Raw genomic sequence first — 14,665 nt, forward strand, 5'->3', positions numbered from 1 at the left:
TTTAAACAACTTGTTTTTCTGAGTTCTAGTCTCCTGCTTTCAAATTGGAAAAAAAAAAAAAAACAAAAAAAAAAACCAGCATTTACATCAATTTCATAATCTCATAATGCTTAATAGACCAAGTAAATGAAATACCAAACAAAATGTATCACATATTGTGCACAGAATTTATACTACTTGTAATTTTATCATCAATGTACACTTTCAGAGAATATTAATGAAAGGACCATATAGGAATTATTTGGTGATATAATAAAGGCATTCTAAAAGGTAATAAGTAGTGTGTGGATTCCCTGAAGGCTTTGGGTTTCACCTGCTCCCCTCTTTGGCCTTAATTATGAGGTTTTATGAATATCAAGAGGGGTACTCAAATAAATCAGGAAAAAGTCACTTTATTGATTCAATAGCAATAAATATATATTTTATTGACTATATTGTTTTGTAATAAAAAATTTGGACAACACTTAGATTATCACTCACAAAACTGTGACAATACTGTTTAGTTGGTTATCATTTTGTCATCATCATCTTATAAAAATAAGAAGCCTATTTTCTTTCTCTCACTGCACCTTCCTTTACGACTCTAGAATTGTCATCTTTCATTTATTTCTGAAAAAAGTAATGTCCACAATTTACCAAGTGTCAAGTAATATAAGGACTGAGAGACAATATTATACAATATAGACAATGTCCCTCTTCAAAGAGCTGCAGAAAATGATAGGAAAATAGGTACAAATAATAAGGTAGTTCCTACTCACACTGTTATGAACCAAGACTGGTGAAGCAGAAAGGGTAGAGTGCCATGTGGACACAAAGGAAATACTAGATAAGAAAGAATTCATAGAGTACATGTCTTCACAACTGAAAATTAACCAAAATAAAAGGACAGAGGGTAAGATGGGGAGAAAGTGTTGTTCTAAACAGAGTATATGTTACTGTTTGAGAGTAAAACTAAGTATGAGGCATCCAGGATCTAAAAGCATTGTGGGATTATAAAATTGATGTAAATATTGCTTTTTCACTTTATAAAAGAATTTCATAACTGTTAAACATGGGGAGAGGTAACAGAAAATACTGTGGATAAAAGTGGAGTATAATTACTAATAAGTATTGAATACCATGCAAAGTTTATTTAATTTATTATTTATTATGTCTTGAGGGCATAATGCAAAGGGATGGCATGATCTTATCTATGTGTTGGGACAGCACTGTCTTTGTAGGGTAAGAACAACCTAATGAATAAGAAGATGAGGTCAAACATCGATGAAGACAGCTTGGTGAAGAGATTTTTGCTGAAATTCAGGCAAGAGATAATGTCTTGATCTATGGGGATGGATTAGAGGATATGGAGAATCCTATTTCCGAAGTATCAAGGTTGAAGCCAGATAACTTTTTAAATGAATAGAGAAGGAGAAACAGAAGCCAAATATTACAGATTTCTGTTTAGGTAGTTGAATCTATGTGATTTTCACAAACACCATAAAAGGTGATGAAAAATAAGGAATAAATTTGGTGAGAGGTTTCGCTTGGGACAAGGATCGTGTAGAAAATGAGTTTGTTGATAACTCCACCATCAATTGATAAGTCTAGGTAAATTATCCAGAAAGAGAAGAGGAAAAAACTTGTATTAAACTGAAGTAACATTAGGAATTACAAGTGTTGGAGGAGGTGGTTGGAAAAACAAGAGTGCAGGTGATCTGAGAGCCGGACTTGGGCAATTTGAGGTTCTTCACACACTCGCCATCCTTGGAATGTTCTTTACACTTGGGCTCTCCCTGCAAAGACACAGCCTTGAGATGACAATGTGTTGCTGAGAACACCTGGATGGTATATGTGACAGAACCTAGTGGAGACCTCCATATAAACTTTTTGAAGATTTGGTGGATGGCTGTAGAGATCTACTCGTCTTGTGGCTGCTCAAAAGCAAGCCCCCTATGTGAGTTCGCTTGCTTATTATACCTGCCACTTACCAATTTGGAGGGATGTGCCTTTTTCCTCAGTCTCTTTTTGTCCTCTGTTTTTGGGGGCTCATTTGCAAACCAACAGCAAAGTAAGCAGAAGTAAAAGACCTGTCACAGAATATCCCCATGTAAAAATATATCCATAATATCAGATTATCATATCATGGGAATCAAAGTCAAAAGCACTTCATGAAGTAGAAATGGGTCAGCTATATCAAATGCACACAAATGTTTGAATAAGATAAGTTCACGTGAGTGCTCCATGAATTTTGTAACCAAGAGATCCACTGTAATCTTGTACATATAGTTTCAGCGAGATGACTGGGAAAGAATCTAGACTGCAGTGGATTGTGAGAGGTGAGGAAATGGAGACATCAATTGAAATGAAAATGTTCAATAACATTTGCCTCTGAGAGGGAATCCACAGTTAGAGAAATAACTCATAGCTATATAGGGACTGATGTTCAAGGAAGGAACTTGGAGTTTTTCATGAAAATGGGAAGCTAGTGATTGTAACAGGACAAAAGGATTCAAAGAAGCAAGAGAGGGAGCAAGAACCCTCTAATTATGGGAGGAAAGGAAAAGCAGGGCTCACTGGAGAATCCACAAAAGAAGCTGTACCTCTTCCTGCATTATAACCAGTTTTATTTCTTGCTTTTACTTCAGATTTGCAAAGGCTGGGGCACAAAGATGGATAGTTTTATAAAAGTATTAAAAACAGCCTTGGTATTTATTTGCGATATATTAGTCATCTTGGTAAAATTTTGAGTGCTATCTTTTAAACATTTTTGTAACGTATGATATGTTATTGTCCTTTCTTCCTTCCTGATGCTCTAAAATTCTTTCAGTTGTTTTATGGTTTTCTTTATATGTGAAGACTTTTCCTTAACCTTTTATAGGCTTTGTCTGTTATCTGGAAAAATTGTTTCTCAGGTATATAATTACTGTTGAGAGTCCTTTCAGCACTTAAAAAATGTTGTGGTACTTCCTCATGTTCTCCTTGATTTCTGGTGAGAAATATGCTGCTATTTGAATAGGAGTTCCCCCATATATAAAGTGTTGTTTTTCTCTGATTGCTTTCAAAATGTTTTGTGTTGTCTTTTGTTTTCAGAAGTTTAATTAAGATGTGTCTTGGTTTGGATTTCTTTGAGTTTATCCTATTAAAGTTTGTGCAGCCTCTTGACTATGTTGATTTTTGTCTTTCAACACATTTGGGAGATTTTCAGCCAAAATTTCTCTTCATGCTCTTTCAGTCCTACATTATTTCACCTCTCCTTCTATGATCCTGGCTCTGAGGCTTTGTTGCTGCTGTTGCTATTGTTGTTTCCTAGTTTATTTTCTATAGATTGTTCAGAGTAGGTGAATTTTACTGATCTGTCCTCAAATTCACAAATTTGATTCCCTATCATCTCTATTCTAATACTGAGTCAGGGCTTGTGAAAGACACTCCTTTCTGGGGCTCCACATGCCCTGGCTTTGCAATGTCACAAAGTAGGTGGAATGCAGGAGCCTCAGATCTATTACAGAAGGGGAGCTCTTCCACTGGTCCTTTATTTTTAGTGTGACATATGGATCAATGATCCTCCTTGCTGGTTTAATGGGGATAATCTTATGTTGTTGGGGGGACTTTCCTTGAGTACTGGCAAGGAATGAGCTTACCTGGCCCACCTTCAATTTCTCGATCAGAGGTCAGGAAGCATGGACTTGGATTTTCTTCTTCTGTTGAATGAAATTTTGTAAGAGTTATTCCACTGTATTGTTCTCCCACTCCTGAGCTTTCTAATAAATCTCCCTTCTTCTTACCACATTTCAGTCATCCATTGTTCATCTGTTAAGCTATTAATGCATTTTATAGTTATATTTAGAGCATAGAAGCTGACAGAGACGATTCTACATCACTTTATATAGAAGAAAGAAAGTCCATTGGTTCTAATCTAAGCTAGTGGTTCTTAAATTGATTTTACCCCTGATGGCAGTTAACAATGTTTAGAGACAATCTTTCAGTTCAGTTGATTTCAGTCACTCAGTCATGTCCAACTCTTTGAGACACCATGGACTGCAGCACACCAGGCTTCCCTGTCCATCACCAACTCAAACTCATGTCCATCGAGCCGGTGATGCCATCCAACCATCTCATCCTCTGTTGTCCCTTTCTTCTCCCGCCTTCAATCTTTCTCAGCATCATGGTCTTTTCCAATGAGTCAGTTCTTCGCATGAGGTGGCCAAAGTATTGGAGTTTCAGCTTCAGCATCAGTTCTTCCAATGAACACCCAGGACTGATTTCCTTTAGGATGGACTGGTTGGATCTCCTTGCAGTCCAAGGGACTCTCAAGAGTCTTCTCCAACACCACAGTTCAAAAGCATCAATTCTTCAGTGCCCAGCTTTCTTTATAGTGCAACTCTCACACACATACATGATTACTGGTAAACCTTAATTGTCAAAATAAGGATGAATCCTACTTGTATCTAATGAGTAGAGCCCTCAGATGCTGCTGAATATCATACAATGCAAGAACACTCTTCCACAGCAAATAACTATGTAGTACAAGTATCAGTAGTGCCAAGGTTGAGATATCTTGATTTAAATAGTCTCCTTTATTAACATCAAACAGATTAGATACTTTTAAAATGTTTTAGGCTTGGACATTTGTATTATTTTCTTTTTCCTTTCTTCATCATAGAACCACTGATCCTGAGACAGAACTTAAGCTTTGTAACATGCAAAGAACCTTTCCAAAAATATGCTTGAGGATTTATAACTTTTAATTTTGAAAAATATCATATTCTTTAATTTGACATGGAAAAAATAGTTATTTCATCACATGATCTTATCTACATTACACTCAGTCAAGAAAATTTTTAAAAAGCTAATAACATCTGTCCCTCCCATTACATCTCACACAATTATCTGCACAAAAGTGGTCTGGGGCTCTGGGCTTCATTTGCATGTCTTCCCTTTGTATGCTAAATATAATTTGGCATGCTCTTTAACATTTATTATCCTGGTATCATTTGATGTTCTAATTTACTCTCTATGTCAGCATCTAATTTACTACTAATCTTTCAAGTGTTGAGTAAAGATCCTAGATACCTTGCTTCTTTAAACACTGCTAGAGATTTGGGAACTCCCAGAATCAAAGAAGGAGTTGGTGTGGCAGCTCATTACCAAACTGTGAGCTGTAGATCTATTGAGTTGCTGCCAGAAAATGTTTGCACTCTGTAGTCATGGGCTTTATCCTTTCATCAATGAGATCTAAAGCAGACTACCTGAATATGGCTAATGCTTCCTGATGATCTTCCTCGGAACTGAGGAATCCTTGTCAATCTCACTGACGCTCTGCCCTTTAAAAGTGGTGTGCTGGGGCCAATAAAGCCGGCAGGTATTGCTCCTGAATAAACAGCCCATCAAAAGTCTGAGAACAGAAGGTTTAGAATGTATCAAAGCAATTGGCACAGTTGTTCACTAGTTAATTAGGAACACAAAGGCACTTTCGTCAAGCTGGCCAGACCAGGGGGCCATCTGTGTGACAGCATTGCCTCTCTGATGACATGCACAACTAGAGCATACACAGAGCTCACGGGGGAAGGCTTACTGACCTTCCGCCTTTAAACACATATAAAGCATATGCATGAGATGAAAAAATTGAATATAATCATAAAACGAGCCTCATTTTTAGTGTTTAGCCTTTTGAAGAATTTCCTGGGGACTTATGTCCTATTTATGTTAGTTTTGATAATTGTTTTATTTTACTGCTACATATTTTAGTAATGGTTGTAATTACTCCCAGTCTGTGGAGGTCAGGACACTTCTAATGCGGTAACACGTAATGTATTATAATTTTTTTTAAGATTTCTGCCTCCTTCAGTGTGCATAAAGTAGGAACATATCTATTTTGTTTAATTTGATGTCCCTTCTACCTAGGACAATCCCGGAATGTAGAAATGCAATGGGATAATGCTGAAAATTTTTAGGTTTGAAAATAATGTCTCTGGTTTACTCTGACTTCTGAAAACTATATAAACATGCATATGAGTATCTGAGATAGCTTTGTGTAATTATAGTTTTGTATTTTATCATTCTTATACTTGAATGTGGGGATAAAGTAATTCAAATACCTTCTATACTATCTTGATATGGACATTTGAATATTACTTCTCTTTCTTAATTCTATCCTCCTCTTTTATTATCTAAATTGCCATCATCATAAACACCATATGTTTACAACAGAAAGATGCCATGAGGTCAGGTTAGCAGGTTAGCAGGTCAGGAACTGATAATGAATAGGTTTCATTTCTGGGACTACTTGTACCTCACCCGTACATTGTCAAGAGACAGAAATAACTAATAGACATGTACCACGGTCTATTTTTCTGGTAAATTATGCTTTTTGGGGGAGAAGTAGATTGTGTGTATGTGTGTGTGTCAATAAAATTCCTGATTACAGACTTATGTATTTGCATGTCATGTATTCATATGCAGTTATAGAGTTATATCTGTATTTGCATGTCTATTTAACCAAACAGACAGTGAATCTTGATGCCCAAGGCCATATCTTATCTCTTATTACAGTCACTACTCAAGTGCGCTAAGTCTGAATGCACATAAAGCATGACAAGATAACAATATGGGTGATCGTTAATGAATACTTAGTTAATAAAAAATTCTCATTCATCAAAAAGGGACTAAATATGAAATGACAAAGGTACATGTGTGTGTGTGTGTGTGTGTGTGTGTGTGTGTGTGTGTGTGTGTAGCTGGCTTCTTTTTTTTAAACCAAAGAGAATTCTATTCTGTACTTAGTAAGAAAAACAAGGAGGGCTTTCCATAAATAAAGTCTAGGAAGCAAACAAACTCTAAATCAATCTTTTTAATTAGGACTGTTATTATCTTTTGTCCTTTGGAAGTTATTTCTTCCCTTCTAAATCACTTAAGCATATGCCTCAAATCCTTTCTCTTGTCATTAACCTTATAGTGAAGAGTTCTGACGAAATGTGGTCCACTGGAGAAGGGAATGGCAAACCACTTCAGTATTCTTGCCTTGAGAACCCCATGAACAGTATGAAAAGGCAAAAAATAGGACACCAAAAGATGAACTCCCCAGGTCGGTAGGTGCCCAATATGATACTGGAGATCAGTGGAGAAATAACTCCAGAGACAATGAAGAGAAAGAACCAAAGCAAAAACAACACCCAGTTAAGGAAGTGACTGGTGATGGAAGTAAAGTCTGATGCTGTAAAGAGCAATATTGCATAGGAACCTGGAATGTTAGGCCCATGAATCAAGGCAAATTGGAAGTGGTCAAACAGGAGATGGCAAGAGTGAACATCAACATTATAGGAATCACCAAATTAAATTGGACTGGAATGGGTGAATTTAACTCAGATGACCATTATATCAACTACTGTGGGCAGGAATCCCTTAGAAGACATGGAGTAGTCATCACAGTCAACAAAAGAGTCCAAAATGAAGTACTTGGATGCAATATCAAAAACAACATAATGATCTCTGTTTGTTTCCAAAGCAAACCACTCAATATCACAGTTACCCAAGCATATGCATAACCAGTGATGCTGAAGAAGCTCAAGTTGAACAGTGCTATGAAGATCTACAAAACCTTCTAGAACTAACACTCAAGAAAAGATGTCCTTTTCACTATAGGGGACTGAAATGCAAAAGTAGGAAGTCAAGAAACACCTGGAGTAACAGGCAAATTTGGCCTTGGAGTATGGAATGAAGCAGGGCAAAGGCTAATAGAGTTTTGCCAAGAGAACGCACTGGTCATAGCGAACACCCTCTTCCAACAACACAAGAGAAGACTACACGTGGGAGTCACCATATGGTCAATACCGAAATCAGATTGATTATATTCCTTGCAGTCAAAGATGGAGAAGTTCTATAGAGTCAGCAAAAACAACACTGGGAGCTGACTGTGGCTCAGATCGTGAACTCCTTATTGCCAAATGCAGACTTAAATTGAAGAAAGTAGGGAAAATCACTAGACCATTCAGTTATGACCTACATCAAATCCTTTACAATTGTACAGCTGAAGTAACAAATAGATTTAAAGGACTAGATCTGATAGACAGAGTGCCTGAAGAACAATGGACTGAGGTTCGAGACATTATACAGAAGCCAGAAATCAAGACCACCACCAAGGAAATAAATGTAAAAAGGCAAAGTGGTTGTCTGAGGAAGGCTTACAAATAGCTATGAAGAGAAGAGAAGTGAAAGGCAAAGGAGAAAAGGAATGATATACCCATTTGAATGCAGAATTCCAGAGAATAGCAAGGAGAGATAAAAAAGCCTTCCTCAGCCATCAATGCAAAGAAGTAGAGGAAAACAATAGAATAGCAAAGACTAGAGATGTCTTCAAGAAAATTTGAGATAACAAGGGAACATTTCATGCAAATATGAGCTCAATAAAGGACAAAAATGGTATGGACCTACCAGAAGCAGAAGATATTAAGAAGAGGTGGCAAGAATACACAGAAGAATAATACAAAAAAGATCTTCATGACCCAGATAATCATGATGGTGTGATCACTCACCTAGAGCCAGACATCCTGGAATGCGAGGTCAAGTGGGCCTTGGAAGCATCACTGTGAACAAAGTTAGTGGAGGTGATGAAATTCAAGTTGAGCTATTTGAAACCTAAAATATGATGCTGTGAAAGTGCTGCACTCAATATGCCAGCAAATATGGAAAACTCAGCAGTGGCCACAGGGCTGGAAAAGGTGAGTTTTCATTCCAATCCCAAAGAAAGGCAATCCCAAAGAATGCTCAAATCACTCCGCACAATTTCACTCATCTCACATGCTAGTGAAGTAATGCTCAAAATTCTCCACACCAGGCTTCAGCAGTATGTGAGCCATGGACTTCCAGATGTTCAAGCTGGTTTTAGAAAAGGCAGAGCAACCAGAGATCAAATTGCCAACATCCGCTGGATCACAGAAAAAGCAAAAGAGTTCCAGAAAAACATATACTTCTGCTTTATTTGACTATGCCAAAACCTTTGACTGCGTGGACCACAACAAACTGTGGAAAATTCTTAAAGAGATGGACATACCAGACCGCCTGACCCGCCTCTTGAGAAACTTGTATGCAGGTCAGGAAGAAACAGTTAGAACTGGACATGGAACAACAGACTGGTTCCAAAAAGGAAAAGGAGTATGTCAAAGCTATATATTGTCACCCTGCTGATTTAACTTATATGCAGAGGACTTCATGAGAAATACTGGGCTGAATGAAGCATAAGCTGGAATCAAGATTGCCTGGAGAAATATCAATAACCTCAGATATGCAGATGACACCACCCTTATGGTAGAAAGTGAAGAAGAACTAAAGAGCCTCTTGATGAAAGTGAAAGAGGAGAGTGATAAAGTTGGCTTAAAGCTCAACATTCAGAAAACTAAGATCATGGCATCTGGTCCCATCACTTCATGGCAAATAGATGGGGAAACAATGCAAACAGTGTCAGATTTTATTTTTTTGGGCTCCAAAATCACTGCAGATGGTGAATGCAGCCATGAAATTAAAAGATGCTTGCTCCTTGGAAGCAAAGTTACGACCAACCTAGAACAGCGTATTAAAAAGCAGAGACATTATTTACCAACAAATGTTCAGTTCAGTTCAGTTCAGTTGCCCAGTCGTGTCTGACTCTTTGCAACCCCATGAATTGCAGCACGCCAGGCCTCCCTGTCCATCACAAACTCTTGGAGTTTACTCAAACTCATGCCCATCGAGTCAGTGATGCCATCCAGCCATATCATCCTCTGTCATCCCCTTCCCCTCCTGCCCCCAATCCTTCCCAGCATCAGGGTCTTTTCCAATGAGTCAACTCTTCGCATGAGGTGGCCAAAGTATTGGAGTTTCAGCTTCAGCATCAGTCCTTCCAATGAACACCCAGGACTGATCTCCTTTAGGATGGACTGGTTGGATCTCCTTGCAGTCCAAGGGACTCTCAAGAGTCTTCTCCAACACCATAGTTCAAAAGCGTCAATTTTTCAGCGCTCAACTTTCTTCACAGTCCAACTCTCACATCCATACATGACCACTGGAAAAACCATAGCCTTGGCCAGACAGACCTCTGTTGGCAAAGTAATGTCTCTGCTTTTTAATATGCTATCTAGGTTGGTCATAACTTTCCTTCCAAGGAGTAATTGTCTTTTAATTTCATGGCTGCAATCACCATCTGCAGTGATTGCACATCTAGTCAAAGCTATTTTTTTTTCCAGTAGTCATGTATGGATGTGAGAGTTGGACTATAAAGAAAGCTGAGTGCCAAATTTCAAAGTTCATACTTTTGAACTGTGCTGTTAGAGAAGACCCTTGAGAGTCCCTTGGACTGCAAGGAGATCCAAACTGTCCATTTTGAAGGAAATCAGTCCTGAATATTCATTGGAAGGACTGATGCTGAAGCTGAAACTCCAGTACTTTGGCCACCTGATGTAAAGAACTGACTCATTTAAAAAGACCCTAATGCTGGGGAAGATTGAAGGTGGGAGAAGAAGGGGACAACAGAGGATGAGATCGTTTGATGGCACCACTGATGTGACGGACTTGAGTTTGAATAAGCTCTGGGAGTTGGTGATGAACAAGGAGGCCTGGTGTGCTACAGTCCATGGGGTTGCAAAGAGTCAGGCATGACTGAGTGACTGAACTGAACTGAAAATCTATCAGAACATCAGATTCCATAAAGCTATAATTTCACTTTGCTTTAACAATGCTTTATGTAAATAAATAAATAAATTGCTTTCCTCCTTAATTCTCTAACTTCTAAAACTCTCTCTTTCCTTCCTTTTTTTTTTTCCCCCATCTTTTCACTGAAAAGTCCAACTTCACCCTTGGTATGCTAGAAAGACATACGGAACTCAGAAAAAGTCCTTATACTCATGGTAACAAATTATTATCGGGAAAAAAAGATGCAGACTAAAATCAGCTAAGGAAAAAAGCACATGGTCAAAGCCCAAGAGAAAGAAGGAACAAGCTTCCTTCTGTATCATGAGAGTTACACAGAAACACACTCAATTCTCCCAACAATATTGAACAACACGTGCAAATTGTTGCCAATCAAAGAAGGTTAACCAAGCCTTACTGTCCAGGGTTATTTTTTATTAGGAGCGGGTCATATATTCAGGGCTTCCCCTCATGGCTCAGTTGGTAAAGAATCTCCCTGCAATGCAGGAGACCAGGGTTTGATTCCTTGATCAGGAAGATCCCCTGGAGAAGGAAATGGCAATCCACTCCAGTATTCTTGCCTGGAAAATTCCACGGACAGAGGAGCCTGGCAGGCTACAGTCCACAGGGTAACAAGAGTCAGATATGACTTAGCGACTTAAGCACCACCACCATATATTCAAGCACCATTGTATGACTGACTTTAGCTCTCAGGTTCTAAACATCCCAACCTAAACCCCAGAGAAAAGCCTGGCATTTACCATAAATCACATTGTTTGGGAAACTTATTTGGTCAAACTGATGGAGCATGGCCCAAAGCCGCAGGCATACCATTAAAAAAAAAAAAAAAGTGCTCTTTGTAAATACTTCATGGACCAGGGCTTTAAGCATGGGAAAACTCTATCAGGAGGAATATTTCAAGGACTCAGAGCAATCTCCCAGAGTGTGTTGAAGGTCAACCCTTGAAGGTAATTATTTCCTTGAAATATGCAAGTTTTAAGCAATCCAGACATGGTGAATGTAGAACCTTTTCTATGTAACTGTCACAGAGTGAAGTACCCAGTGTCTACTAATTTTAAGGTTAGAGCTCAATAAATTATTACACATGATAGAACTATACAATCACCATCCAGATCAAGATACAGTTCATTTTTTATTTTTACTTACCTGTATCCTATGCAAGTTTTTTTTTTTTAACCACTATGGCAATGTTAGTATTTTAATGATACAAACTTATAAGTTAGTTGAGTTTAAGTCTATTACCTTTCTACTTCTGTTTTTCTATTTTTCTCAGCCATGGAATTCTTTACAGTTCTCATGTACCTACATTTTTCCCCTATATTACACTTCTCCCTAAATTAGTCAATAATTACTCTCTTTGTTTCTAGATATAGAGCATCCAGTTAGAGATTATTTTTTCCCATTTGGCTAGATACGGCCATGAGATGAACGTCAGACTTCATGTGAAATTAGACAACGTGATCTTCAAAATGAATGGACTAAGTCTTAACTCCGATGCCTACATATATGCATACAATAATTTCCCCTTGACCGAGTTTCATTTTCTTTCTCAAATTCTAAAATATGAATGAGCTAGTAACCTAGATATTTCTAGGTAGATGAGGGCAATGCTTCAGAGAACTACAAAGCAACAAGTTGGAAGGAACCCAAGTTCCACCTAGCTGTCCTACCAGCTTAGTCTGGCCATGATATTATGGGAAAGAAAAATAAGCTTCTATCAAATTAAGTCATTGTGCTTTGAGGGTTTTTAAATGTTTTAAGCTTTTAAAGATCACAATAAATAGCATCATGTAACAATTTACAAGGATTATTTAGAATTAGACATATTAGGTACTGCCATAGCTTGTAAAATAATTTTGAGATGCTTATTATACACAGACATACTCTTGATGTAGCAACCTTTTACATTTTTAGTGACCAGCTTGGGAAACCTACTCCTCTATTTGTTCCGTTAGGTAGAATTTTTTTTTTTTTTTTTTTTAGGTAGACTTTTTAAACTGGAAAATCTCCCATATTTTCACACTAAAAAGATAATGATAAATTTCAAATAACAGAGATTGAATGTTCTCCTAATTGGTCCTGTTTCTTTTCTTTTTTTTTGGACATGTAATGATGGCTTCACCTCCCAAATCTCCTTGACAGCCTATGCAGTGTTGTAGAACCCTGGCCAGACAGGCCATTCCCAGATTCCTCAAGTCTGGCCAGTAATTGACATACATTGCTGAGTAAATATATTAAGCCCATGGATAGAACATGAATAAAGTTTTTTATGCCTACCTTATCATTTATACTTTCTGTGTACTATGTTTGGCTGGTTTTGGTATCAGAGTAATATTGATGAGTTAAGATACAGTCTCTCTTCTATTTTCTGTAAAAAAATATTGTGGGAAATTGATACTAATTTATCTTTTAATGTTTGGTAGATTTTTCCAGTCTGGAAATATATTATTCAAGAGTTTTTAATTATGAATTGAATTTCTTTAATCATTATCAGACTATGCAGATTATGTATTTCATTTCATTTGACTTAGTTTGTGGTTTTCAAGGAATTAGTCATTATTATTCCAAGTTTATGTGTACATACTTGGTCATAGTATGCCCTCATTATTGTTTTTTACTGGCTGCCAGATAGTAATATCTCTGATTTCTGATGTTTGTTGTTTATTTTTACCTTGTATTTTTGTCTATATTGCTATAGACATATCAATTTTGTTATTTTTAAAGATTCAGATTGTCATCTCATTGATTTTGTTTCTTTATATTTTTTCTCCTCTATTGTCTTCCTCATGTTTGCTTTGGGTTTTCTGTTTTTTTTTTTTTTTTTTTACCTTCATTTTCCATTTCTTGATAGTAATTTATAACAATTTACTCATTTATTATTATTCACAACCATTTCTCATTTCTAATGAGAGCATTTAATGTCATAAATTGTCTTCTAGCACTGATTTAGGTGCATCCCACATAATTTGGAATACTATGTCTTGATTTTAATTTAGTTCAATTTATTTTGTGATTTCCTTTGAGATTTTAACTCTGGCCCATTGGCTATTTGGACACATGTTTATTGATATTTATAAATTTAAAGGTTTTTCCATTGTCTTTCTGCTATTGATTTCTAGCTTTAGTCCATGATGGAAGAGAATTAATTCTCTAGTTTCAATTTTTGTATTCTAGGGCACAAAATATAATCTATCTTGGTGGATATTCCCTGTATTCTTGAAAAATGTGCATTCTGCTGTGTTTGGGTGACATGTTCTATAAACACTAACTAGACCTGTTGATCCTATTATTCAAATTTTTTATGTCCTTGTTGATTTTCTATCTACTGTTTGTATAAACTGAAAGTGAGGTGCTGAAATCCCCAATGATTATTGTGAATTTCTCTAATTTTTTTCACTTCTAACAGTTTTTGTTTTATAGATATTCAGGCTCTATTGTTTGGTTGGAAAATATTCAGCATTTATGTCATTATGCAAATGGTTTTAGCCTTTCATCCATTTAATATTATGCAGTGTACATCTTTGTATCTAGTGATTTTCTTTGTTCTGTGGTCCACAATTAATATAGCCACCCATGTCTGCTTGTTTGATTACACTTGCATGGCACAGTTTTTTTTTATCCTTATACTTTCAATCTGGGCTTCCCTGGTGGCTTAGAGGTTAAAGTGTCTGCCTGCAATGCGGGAGACCTGGGTTCAATCCCTGGGTCAGGAAGATCCCCTGGAGAAGAAAATGGCAACCAGCTCCAGTATTCTTGCCTGGAGAATCCCATGGATGGAGGAGCCTGGTGGGCTACAGTCCACAGGGTCACAGAGAGTCAGACACGACTGAGCGACTTAACTAACTAACTAACTAACTTTCAATCTACTTCTGTTCTTAACTTTGAAGTGAGTTTCTTATGACACATCTAATTAGGTCATGTTTTTTATTATCCACTCTGCTAATCCTTGTCTTTAAGTGATACATTTGGACCACTTACATTTAAGATAACTATTGATATGTTAGCA

The sequence above is a fragment of the Cervus elaphus genome, chromosome 30 (genome assembly GCF_910594005.1).
Source record: "Cervus elaphus chromosome 30, mCerEla1.1, whole genome shotgun sequence".
Classification (NCBI taxonomy): Eukaryota; Metazoa; Chordata; class Mammalia; order Artiodactyla; family Cervidae; genus Cervus; species Cervus elaphus.